The following is an 11,848-nucleotide window of genomic DNA, read 5'->3' as shown; positions in this document are numbered from 1 at the left end:
GGGGGGGGGGGGGGGGGGGGGGGGGGGGGGGGGGGGGGGGGGGGGAGAAAGGGGCTGAGAATGCTGAGAGCAGCTTGGTGCACGGTTTTAGGGCAAAAGCACTAATTCTTTTCCTCCCCAAAAGGCAATTAAGAAAATAGCAAAAAATAAAAAAAATAAAAAAGGCATTTGAAAGCTAGACAGCTCAAGCCTTACCAGCCAAGCTGGTCTCAGGAAGGACTCATCAGGTGGGCAGCTCTGCCTTGGAGAAGGGAGGTGCCAGCAGGTCCTTTTGGAACCAGTGAAAAGGTTGCAAGGGCCAGGACATCTTCGGGAGGAGGAAAGGGGCCAGGGAGGGCTCAGGAGGGCCTGGAGGGAACATGGCGGGGGGGTCTGAGGGAGGCAGGAGGGCCTAGGGGTGGCTGGTGGGCATCTCATTCTGCAGCACCCTGTACGTTTGCACTTTCTCCTTAATCCACCCAACTTAGAATGGCTTGCTCCTACCAGCCCTGGCCCCTTTCTTGTACCTTCTCCACTTGGAGGCATTCATTCCTATGAATCAGCTCCCTAATACCCCCCAACACTTTGTTTGGATGCTGGGCTCCTTTGCTTTTTTCAATGGCTTCCCCTCTCCTACCCCCTCACCTCCTGCACTTTATTTTTACCTGTTGATCTTTAAAACCTGCAATTATGTAAAATTTGAAATAACACAAAAGTAGGGAAAATAATACATATTTTCAATCACAATTGACACAGTTTCCACATTGCTGCCACCCAGGTGCCACAGCTCTCAGCCCCTCTTGTTCTGTCTGAACCTTGTACTATCCCCTTGTACTGGAATCAAGCAAATTCCAGACACCATATTGTTTCCTCGGAGCATATTTCAAGGCCTATCTCTAAAAAAGAAGGACTCTTTTCTGTTTTAAAAACATAACCACAATGCCACTTGCACAGTTAAAAAATTAACAGCCTTTCCTTAATGTCATCCAACATCTATTCAGCATTCGAATATCCCCAATTGACTCATAAATTTCTTTTACAGTTGGCTTGTTCAAATCAGTGTCCAAATTCTTTCCTGCACTTTACAAGGGACACTGGGATGACAGCAGGTAAGTACAGATACAGATTCAGGGGTCTGACTATACACCCTCACCTTAAGTGAGTAACCCATCCTCCCTCAGTAAACCTCAGTTTTCTTACTGAAAATGGGGCAACTGCTGAGTCTCTCCCAGGGTCGTTTAGAGGCTCAGAGACAGTACACGGGAAGGCCCCAGCCCTGTTTCTAATACATAATAGACACGCAGCAAACAGGAGGTGCTAGCATATTCTTTTTTTTCTGGAATCATTTAAAGGGGAGTTGGGCTGGGGTAGGCAAAACAGACCTGGCTATCATCCACAAAACAAAAGGCTCCTGGCAGTCCAGGCCCCCTGACTGATTAAGACAGTACATGAACTACATCTGAATGAGGGCGGTCTGCAGTCTGGGGACTGGGACCTCTGGCTGGCTCAGAACCGTGACCCCACAGCGGAACAACAGCCCAGGACCTACCAGGGACCCCGCTGGTTGCCGATCCACTAGATGGCACTCTCTGCTGTGAGTCTAGGAGGGACCACTACCCCAAACCGCTCTGGCCACCACCCAGCCCCTGGGACCGCATGGGGATGCACACTACTAAAACACTGCAGATAATTTCTAAAAAGCATTTCTCAATATGTCATGCAAGATGTACTGGTTTTCTCCCTGTATAAATCCTGGCCCAATTGCAGAAGCAGAGGGAATGAACATTTAATGATAATTTGCTCATTCCATGCATTGGTATGTCCACTCTCTTTAAATCCTCACCCCAGGTATGACTGATTTCCCTTTATTTTACAGATGAGAGGACCCTGAGAAGTTAGTGACTTGTCCAAGATCAGCTAGGAAGCAGGACCCAGGACTGCAATCCAGGTTTGTCTGATTCCCGTGCATAATATGGAGAGGTGGAAGGATGGATGTCCAGTCGGCTGGCTGGCTGGATGCTTGCCTCAGTGAGGCACGAGCAGATGGAGGGATGGTGTGCTGGCTGATGCATGCTGGTGAGATGGGTGAATGAATTCAAGGGCAGAGGGTGGATAGATGGATGAGTGAGAGAGAAGAGTCAGTTTCTCACCAACATCAAAGGCTTACTTGGTCTCTGAAGAGATGTTTCCTGTGAGTGGAGCTTGCTGGAGAAGCTCCTGCCTTTTGTTCTGCCTCTGAGCAAACTGACGGGCTCAGGTGGCTCTGGCGCAACAGGTGGGCTGCCAGCTCACAGGGACCGAGCCCCAGCTGTGGTGCTGGAGCTTCTCAGCAGCAACTCTCAGTCCCAGCAGTTTTCACACTGCACTGAGAAGCAGCAGGCAGCCTCCTTCCGCTGGCTCTCCTGGATGACTAAGCCCTGAGCCCAACTGCATGCTCAGTCCTCTTGTAGCCCCTTGGCATAATTTTATCTTCTTTAAATCATCACACTGACCCTCAGTGATAGCAATTACCACCCTCAATTAAGATACAAGAAAACTGAGGTTTAGGAATGCTAAGTGACTGGCCCCAAATCATGCAAGGAACAGTACGGAATCAGGATTTGAACCCCGGTCTGCTTTTTTCTTCCAAACTCATACCCCCTTCCCATTTCTTTTTCTCTAAAACTGTGTCTGAAAAAAAATTAAACCCTTGGGGTTAACCCATGTTAGACCCACCCTCCTGGTCTATCAGGGAGCTGGACCTCTTATCCCCCAGACTCTAAATTTATTTCTCAAGTAACACCTTCTCTAGTTTGTCCTATTTGTGACTATCACACATATAAGGGTCAACTATACGACTGACATCTTGCAGTATAATTAATCAAGTCAAATTTCTGGTGGTTCCTATGATAACTGAATACTAAGGGAAGCAGATGTAAAAAATGACTCAGGAGCCTGAAGGAGTACAAGGCAAGGAGAGAGGGAATCAGACAGAGGGCTGAAGGGCAAATCAGCAAGCCTCCCTGAAGACCTGGCTTTCAGCAGATATGTTTTGATAACCTGCGTATGGGCTAAGTCCTGTTACACACATCCCAGATGCTCAGGTTTAATTCCCAGGTCTGCTATTTACTAGTTTTGTGAGTATGTAACCTCTGTGCCTCAGTTTCCTCAGTTGTAATATGGGGACACCAACAGCAGCACCCTAGTAATGGGTACTTGAAAATTAAATGAGTCAAACATTTAAAGAGTTTAAAACAATGTTTCTCATATGGTTAGTATTCAATAAATATTCCATTATAGTTAAAATTGTAATTGTCATAACTTTTTATTGAGATGGTATTTAATATCTCTGATTGCTAAGAATCATTATCCACATTTTATAGATAGCTGAACAGGTGCTCAGAGAGGTGTATGAGTTTGCTTTTGGAGAGGGAGTCCATGAAATAAAAACACATATAAATTTAAGACGAGAAGATTTTAGCTCTAGTTAGGGAAATGAGAATTATACACACTAAATGGACAGGATCAATCTAATGAAATATTAAGTCTTGGAATAGGAATTTCCTGGGGTATTGAGAATTACAGAGAGGTTGAATGGGAGCTGAAAAGAAGCTGAGTAGATGAAGGGCAAGATGAACAATTAAGTTGTCTGGTTCAACTTCATGGCTTCTATAAGCAGTGGGCAAGTTCCCCCAGTATTCTCATATATGTTCTTACCAAATTTCTTTCTCTATCTATTGTGTGTGTGTGGGGGGGGGGGGGGGAAAATAATCACTTTATAAATATTTCTTTTTTTGCTCTTTTGAGTATGGCCAGTTGGAACGAAGAATTGTTCCAAGGAGTCTTAGCTCATGTAGGGCATGAGGACTGGGTGACCTCCTCCCATTTCTGGGCAGGGTATTTGCAACTAAAGCCTCAGCAGAGTGTAGCTGCCTGGGGGGAGAGGGGAGTACTGGGTGGGGGAAGTACATTTGGATGCCCTCCTACCCCAGACAGGATATGGGGCTAGCATCTGTGCTGACTTGCTGGGCTGTGTTTTGCGCATGCTCCGATTTCAGCATGACCTGGCACTGGCTCTGTGCAACTATATCCACTGCATCTTCTTTAAGAAAGGCAGTGTATTTACTCACCCAGGGCTATTAGTATATCCTGGAGACGCTCTGTGCTCCTGGGACTGCCTGTGTGGGAGGTCACACAAGCCCTCCCACTCACCCACACACTCGTTCCCACACTCACCTTGGAGGCTGACAGTGGGGTGTCAGAGAGCAAGAACTGCCACAAAAATGAGGCAGTGGGGGTAAGTGGGTAAAACAGACTCTGGAGCTTAACATCCTCCTTGCTGTGTGACCATGTGTAAGTCACTTCACCTTTCTGAAGCTCAGTTTCCCCGTGTGTAAAATGGGACTAAGAATGGCTGCTCACGGAGGCTTTCTCGTGGTTGTTGGCTATTGCTCCCCCTTCTGCTTTATTTTTCTTCAGAGTTCTTATCACTGTGTCCTATCCCGCATATTGTACGTACTTTCAATATTGTCTGTTCTGTCTCCACCCAAGGGATGTTAGCTCTCAGATTTTGTCTGTTCTGGTCATCTGTATCCCAGGACCTAGACCAGTGCCTGGCATAAAATGTGGGCTCAGAACTTTTGGGGGGGAAGAAAAACAGAGATTCTGTTGAATTGTACGCACCCCAGAGGACTGTCAGTGCATGTGCCAAGCAGGCAGCATGGTGCCTGGAGCAGTGTATGCATTCAATCAATATTGGCTAATTATGATTATTATGTCTAATTCGCAGGGCTGCTGTGAGGATCAAACAAGATAATGTATGCTAAAGCATGCCGTGACCACTACGTGCTGGGTGCAGGAGGTACAACATTAATGATCCTCTGATGCTTGGAGGGAACTTGCACTTAAACTTGATGCTTTTCACTTCCACACCACCTGGGAGGGAGGGCAGACTGGTGGGTTATTGGCACCTGAGTCTCAGAGCGGGGACGGGCCTTGCCCAGGCCATGCAGTGTAATGAAGGCAAAGGCAGGAGCCTAGGTTCCCAGCCTGGTGGTCTTCCCGTGACTCCCTTAGGAAAGTCCCCAAGCGGATATATGTATGTATATATTACATTATACACACATAATCGTGACGTATGTATCTTTTAAAACTTAGTCTATTTTTAATGTTTCATGTCTCAAGAGTTGTACCGTGGTCAGTGTGCTGGGCACCTACCAGGACAGTCTGGGAGGGTAGGGGGGAAACTGGCTATATTGTCAGTAAGGGTCAGAGTAGAGGCATTTGTAGTTTCTGGGAAACGACTTGATCATCAAGAATCTCCTGGCATAGACTCCCCCGAGGGCAGCCCCATTTCATGAAATGAATTTTAGTTTTCTAAAGCGCATCCCTTAGTTGGATTTCTATTTTCCAGGGCACTTGTTTAAGCTTTGATGCCGTGTCCAAAAAAGAACAGATCCCAACAATTTCCTGCCCGAGGCCCATCCTTCCCGAAACCCTTGGCTTGGCCTGAGCATCGAGATAATTCGTTTCTCTGATCAGACTGGGGGCTGTTTGGCCAGCGGGGTGGGCGGGTGGGCCGGGGAGGGGGTGGTGTGCAGGGTGGGAGCTGCTTGAGAAACTGTTGGTAGTTCACTGCACCCTCACACTGGACCCACGAGGGTGCTGCTGTCCTCAGTCTACAAATCGCACAAGTCGGGGCACAAGACAGAGAGGCCAGGTCACGTCTCTGCAGTTACACAGCTCATGAGTGCCTGCTGGGGTGGAACCTGGTCTGTCTGTCTGTCTAGCACCACAGCTCGGGCGCTGCTGCAGAGGGAAGAAAGATTTGGGTGAGGGCTCAGAGACAGGGTGGGGGTGGGAGACTTTACCTGCTTGCCTTTGGTGGGAAAATAATGGCTAATTCTGCTTAGGGACTAGTGCTGCGACTATCTTACAGATGGGGAAACAGGCACATAGAGGTTCGCTAACTTTCCTGATGCTGCCCAGCTCGTCAGGGTTTGAGGCTGGATTTGGAGGCAGGCAGTGTGGTGTTGAGCCCATGTGCTCTAACCATTGGGAGCGGTGTCTTATGGCTGTGAGCACATAGTCAAGCAAAGTGAAGATGGCACACAGTTCAAGGATCTCTGTTTGAGTACTTGTACCGTCCCCTGGCGGGTGTGCTCTTCAGTGAGTCACATGGATTCATGCTCCCCCTTGACAGAGCCCTGCAGAGGCACTGCAAGCCAGTGGCCCTTGGAAAATATTTGTAAAGAATCCACACGTGTGATTTTTGTATATACGTAATATATAAATCACATACGTGATTTATATATATATAAAAGGGGAAGGGGAGGGTATTCGGGAGATTTGGGAGCGACCATTGAAGGCAGAGGGCAGCAAGGGGCTAAGAGCGGGGGGAGTGGAGGTGGGGGCCACGCATGGTTGTTGTATAGGCTTTAAGAATCCGTAAACTAAGAGAGGGGCAACCCTGGGGCAATGGCCAGAAGTGACCTGAACCAAGGATCGTGATTAATTCTCCACAACCAAGGGCTATAAAGAGATCGGAGTGGTTTGTGGTTATTAATTTTATTATTAAAAAGAATAAAGAGTCAAGAAATAATGTAATAAAGGCCTTGAATACAGTCATTGTGAGAATGTGTTCTGGGCAAAAGATTATGATTAATCCAGGTCTGCTAACCTGACATTAACAAACAAAAAAGGTCTAGGCTATTTTCTTCCTTTTAATGGGGCTTTATGTTCCATAGAATGGGCACATGGGGGTTTTTCACAGGAGATGTAAGATCTTTGTGGGGAAGGCAACTGTAGATGGGTGTAGGCGGGGCTTAATGGGTTTTACTGAATAGTTAAAAATGAATGAATGCATAAATAAAATTAAAGAGGTCCAAGCATGGACCAGTGATGAGGATGTGTTTTTAAACAAGGGTTATGAGTAATCTGTTGTATCCAACTGTAGTTATTAAAAAAACAAAACAAAACAAACAGAAACAAAGCCCAATGAATTCAAGGTGTTGGGATGGTGAATAGGAAGCATATCAACAGTTATACAGATGGTCATTGGTCTGGGGCTGGATGGTGGCTTTGAGTGTATTTGCTGTATAGTTAAATATGAATTAGATGAGTAACAAACTGAGGGTTGCTAGGGGGAGGCGGGGCTGTGGGGACAGGGTAATTGGGTGATGGGCATTAAGGGCGGCACGTGATGATCATTGGGTGTAATACGCAACTGATAAATTATTGAACACTACATGTGAAACTAATGATGTACTGTATGTTGGCTAATTGAATTTAAATGAAAAATTAAAAAAAATGAATTAGATGAGTAAATAAAATAAACGAAAGAATGAAAGAGGGTTGATAATGAAGCACCAAAGATAATGTTTTATGAATTATGGATTAAGATTAATTCACTTATGTACAACTGTGGACCATTTAAAACCATAAAACAAAACAAAGCTCTTATCTCTGTGGATAAGAAGCATTGGAATAGAAGTACTAATATAAGTGCTGATTGATATTTTTGTTCTGCGTTAGTGCTGACCTTATGTGTTTATTATATTTAAAAAAATAAGTAAAAACAGTAAAAGGGACATGTAGGAAACAATGATGTGATTATACCTGGAATCAAAGATTGTTATTACCTCAACTCTGCATACCTGAGCCCATTAGGAAGAAGATCTGGGCTGGTTCCTTTGTGGGTAAGAAGCATAGAGACAGATGCTTAAAATGGCTGTTATTCTTGTTTTTGATTAGGTCATGCATGTTTATTATAATAAGATTATTAAGTGAAAAAATATGTACAATGAGAACTACACTTAGGCCAATGGTGAGAGTGTGTCATGAACCAAATTGTGATTCATCTTGAGCTGCTCATCCAACAGCCATTAAAGAATACCTGGTTGTTTCATCCTTTTTAATACGTGCCTTGTTCCACAGAATGGAGGCCCCAGGGTGGGTCTAATGACACTCTTGTTGATGAAGATCTTGGCTGTGAACTCTGTGGAAAATGAGCCATGGACCAACCAACGTGAGTGATGGTTAGTGTTACTGTTCTAAGGTTGGCTGGTTGGCTGATGGGTGTGTGTGTGTGTATGCATTATTAAACATGAACAGGCACAAATAAAATCAAAGATGGTCAAGCATAGACCAATGAGGAGACTGCGTCATGAACCAAGGTGATGAATCTCATCTGGCATAACTGTCACCAAGTTAAAAAATAATATAACTAGGTTGCTCTCTGTGTAGGAGATGAGCAAATAAAAACAATTACATTCATATATATTAATTGTATACATGTATATAACATGTATATCACATGTATATCTCTTTATATAGACATAATTGTTACTTTTTCTTACTCTTGGGTTGAGTGGTGAGTTCCTGTTTATTGATTTATTAAAAATAAATGAATGTGTACATAAAATAAAAAAAGATTAAGCATGGACTAATGAAGACAAGATTTATGATTTATGATTACATAATCCTGCAAATTTGAAGGACATTAAAAAAATCTAAGCTATTTTATTTTAAAAGCATTTTACTATTAATTTATACACTATGGTTTATATAGGCACTTCTGCATTGATAAATTTGGGTGTTAACTTGGCAAAAGTGATGCTCAGAGAGACAGATAATGGTAGTTTTCTGTTTGTTGGGTAAGATTCATAGGTATTCTTTTACAATTTTTTGAAAGGAATAGATAAAATTAAAAAGGGCCAAGTGTAGACCAATGAGAGTAATGATTCATAAACTAAGGCTCATTATTTTAATTCTACACAAGTGAAAGCCATTGAAAATGATCCAGGGTGTTCAGTTTTTAAATAGTTGCCTTCTGTTGCACAAAATGGACACACCATAGTTCATTTAATCATGCAATATTTATGAGGATGTTGAATCTTATTTGGACGGATAAGGTACGTAAAGAAAATGTAAGTAATAGTTGATGTTCTTAAATCTTTGCTGGGAAGTTGTTCAAGGGTGTTCATAACTAAGTAAATACATGAGTGAACAAATTAAGGAATAAAACAAGAGATGGCAAACATGGTCCTATGATGATAATATCTCATGATCCCAGGATTAAGATTATTCTAATTCTGTACATCTAAGTTCCATTTAAAAAAATGTATTGGTTAAGGAGTAGTCAATACTGTTGTTTTTGCATGATGGTGTGTTGGATGTTGATTTTAGTACTAAAAACAAATAAATAATTACATAAATGCATAAAATACAGGAAAGGCCAAAACATGGACTGGTGATGAGAAGGGCCCAATGATTACAGTTAATTCAGTTCTGCGCTTTTAACCTCTATCAAAATAATCTAGTCTGTTTCATTCCTTTTACCAGCTACTTTGAATTATTTCACTGTGTATATATACATAGTTTATTTAAACAATTCTCCATGGATAAAGATCTAAGATGCTAATGCTGAGCAAGGAGCACAAAGGGAGAAGAAAGATAATGTCAGTGTTCTTCCTGTAAGAGTAAGAGATTGAATTTATGGGTGCTCATTAAAACTTCTTTAGAAATGACCAAATCAAACAAGAGAGAATCAGCATGGACCAGTGATCAAGAACTATAATTAATCCTATTTAGCTTTGTTAGAAAAGGTTCTAGACTACTCCGTAAGGATAAAGAGTATTCATTAGTGTTGCCCAATAGGGTTTTCTGCAGTGATGGATGTGTTTTATATAATTTGTTCTGTCCAATATGGTAGCCACTAGCTACATGTGACGCTTGAGCACATGAAATGTGGCTAGTGTGTATGAGGAACTGAATTTTTAATTGATTTTTATTAAATTTTAAATTTAAATAGTCATATGTGACTAATGGCTCCTCTCTTAGTCAGTTGTGTTGGGTAGTTGGGTAATGGGAGTTTTTTGAATATTGAATATGAATAAATAATTATATAAATCAATAATACACAAATTAATAACAGGATTAGTTATAGGCTAGAGATGAGAGTGTCTCATGAAACAAAGATTATAATTAATTCAGTTCTGTACAACTGAGATTCACGGGCAAAAAAGTCTTAGGTTCATGGAGGAAAGACATAGGCTTATTAATTTATTTTTTAATCTTTTTTTTTTTTTAAAGATTTTATTTATTTATTTGACAGGGACAGAGAGCGAGAGCAGGAACACAAGCAGTGGGAGTGGGAGAGGGAGAAGCAGGCTTCCTGCCGAGCAGGGAGCCGGACGTGGGACTCGATCCCAGGACCCTGGGATCATGACCTGAGCCGAAGGCAGACGCTTAACGACTGAGCCACTCAGGCGCCCTTATTAATTTATTTTATCAATTGTTTATATTACCTTGTCTGGGTGTTCCACAGTTTATGTGAACATTTCTCTAACATTGAAGATCTTTGTATCTTGGTGGGAGAAGATAAAAAATGTACTGTCCAAGTCATAGGTGGAGGGCTGAATAGTGGTTTTGTCAATATTCATTACATTATTATATTATTTACTTTAAAAATGAAAAATAAATAATAGTCCATGCATGGTACAAGGATAATAATGTAACATGGACTGAAGTTTGCAATTCATACGTCACCACAACTGCAGTCCATAAAACTTTATCCTAATGGAGGGGAGGAAGCATCCCTTTCATTAGGCCCTATTAAGCAAGGTCTTTTTTAAAAAAAGGTGAAAGAGGACTCTTCATTCATTTTACATTTGTTTAATATTTCATTTTATGTTCCATCACTCTCAATTTACACATTCCACCATTGATAAAGATTTGGGTGTCTAACAGGTTGATAGAGAAACACAAGTAAAGATTGTTGGTGAAAGGTTGGTGAGGTAAAATGAGATGTTCCTGGATTGTCTTCGTTATGTATTTGAAATTTGACCAAATTAAAGAAAGACTAAAATAAGAGGGCCACGCATGGTTATGATGGGCGTGGGTTTGCATGAAGAATGATGGATCCGTATGCACAACAGTGAGTACATTGTAGAAAGAGATCTAGTGTATTAGTTCTGGGAGAAATTAAACAAAAGACAGAAGTTAGTGATATTCTTTTACCTTTCTCCTGCTTTGTTGTGATTCATGAATATGATCAAATAATTTTTAGTCAATGAATGAATGAACGAACAAATGTGTAAGTGGATAAATAAACAGTCCCAAGCCTAGACCAGTGATGAGTACCCTGGGGTGTCTGAACCGAGGATTTTGATTAAACCCTGTAACTCTGAGGTCCATCATAAAAACAAACCTCATTTCTTGTCTTGGCGGGACATGAATTGTCGCAGAAGTTAGGAATACAGGCATCTTGCTTGTGGCTTTGGTACATCTTAGGTATGGGTCCTTTTATTAGTGAATCCCTGTGTGAGTACATAAAGAAACATATCCATGAATAATGACAATGAGGGCTAGGTATTTGCCAGTTATGAGAGTATCTAATGAGAAATAAATTATTATTAAAACGTTTCTGAGGAGCCGAGTTCCAGGAAGTGAAGAGTTCAAGGCTTTTACCATATTTTTTCAGAAACCTGTAGGCAGATGTCTGTAAGCATCAGTGTTGCTTCTGGGTTGGTGGTTGTTAATTTTATTAAGAATTTTATTAAGAAAAGGGGGAAAAAAGGGAAGCATAAGAAATACTGATTACAGAATACTTAATTAAGGAAGCATGGGCCAGTGTTAATGTGTTACGTGAGAGGAGTTATGATTAGATCAGTTATTCTCAATCAGTATCATTTTTGAAAAACACATCTGTTTTGCTGTGGGTATTTGAGTTTGTGGGAAAATATTAGTATTATTTAGGTATGTCTAGGTATATAGTTTCACAAATTTTGATGATATTATTATAAGTGAATGAAGGAAGAGATTATTTTTTATTTTATTTTAATTAATTAATTAATTTATTTGATAGAGAGAGAGCGAGAGCAGGAACACA

General features: G+C 41.7%; 1 non-coding gene across 1 annotated transcript; it reads left to right on the top strand.

Moving 5' to 3' along the window:
* Positions 1 to 11,082: 11,082 nt before the first annotated feature.
* On the top strand, positions 11,083 to 11,154 carry LOC123325917. The gene has a single exon (XR_006540751.1). It is a non-coding gene; the product is annotated as a small nucleolar RNA SNORD113/SNORD114 family (small nucleolar RNA).
* The last annotated feature ends 694 nt before the right edge of the window (positions 11,155 to 11,848 follow it).

Source organism: Neomonachus schauinslandi, chromosome 9 (assembly GCF_002201575.2).
Source record: "Neomonachus schauinslandi chromosome 9, ASM220157v2, whole genome shotgun sequence".
NCBI classification, from domain to species: domain Eukaryota; kingdom Metazoa; phylum Chordata; class Mammalia; order Carnivora; family Phocidae; genus Neomonachus; species Neomonachus schauinslandi.
The sequence above is the reverse complement of the archived record's forward strand: the minus strand, read 5'-3'. Positions and strand labels throughout refer to the sequence as shown.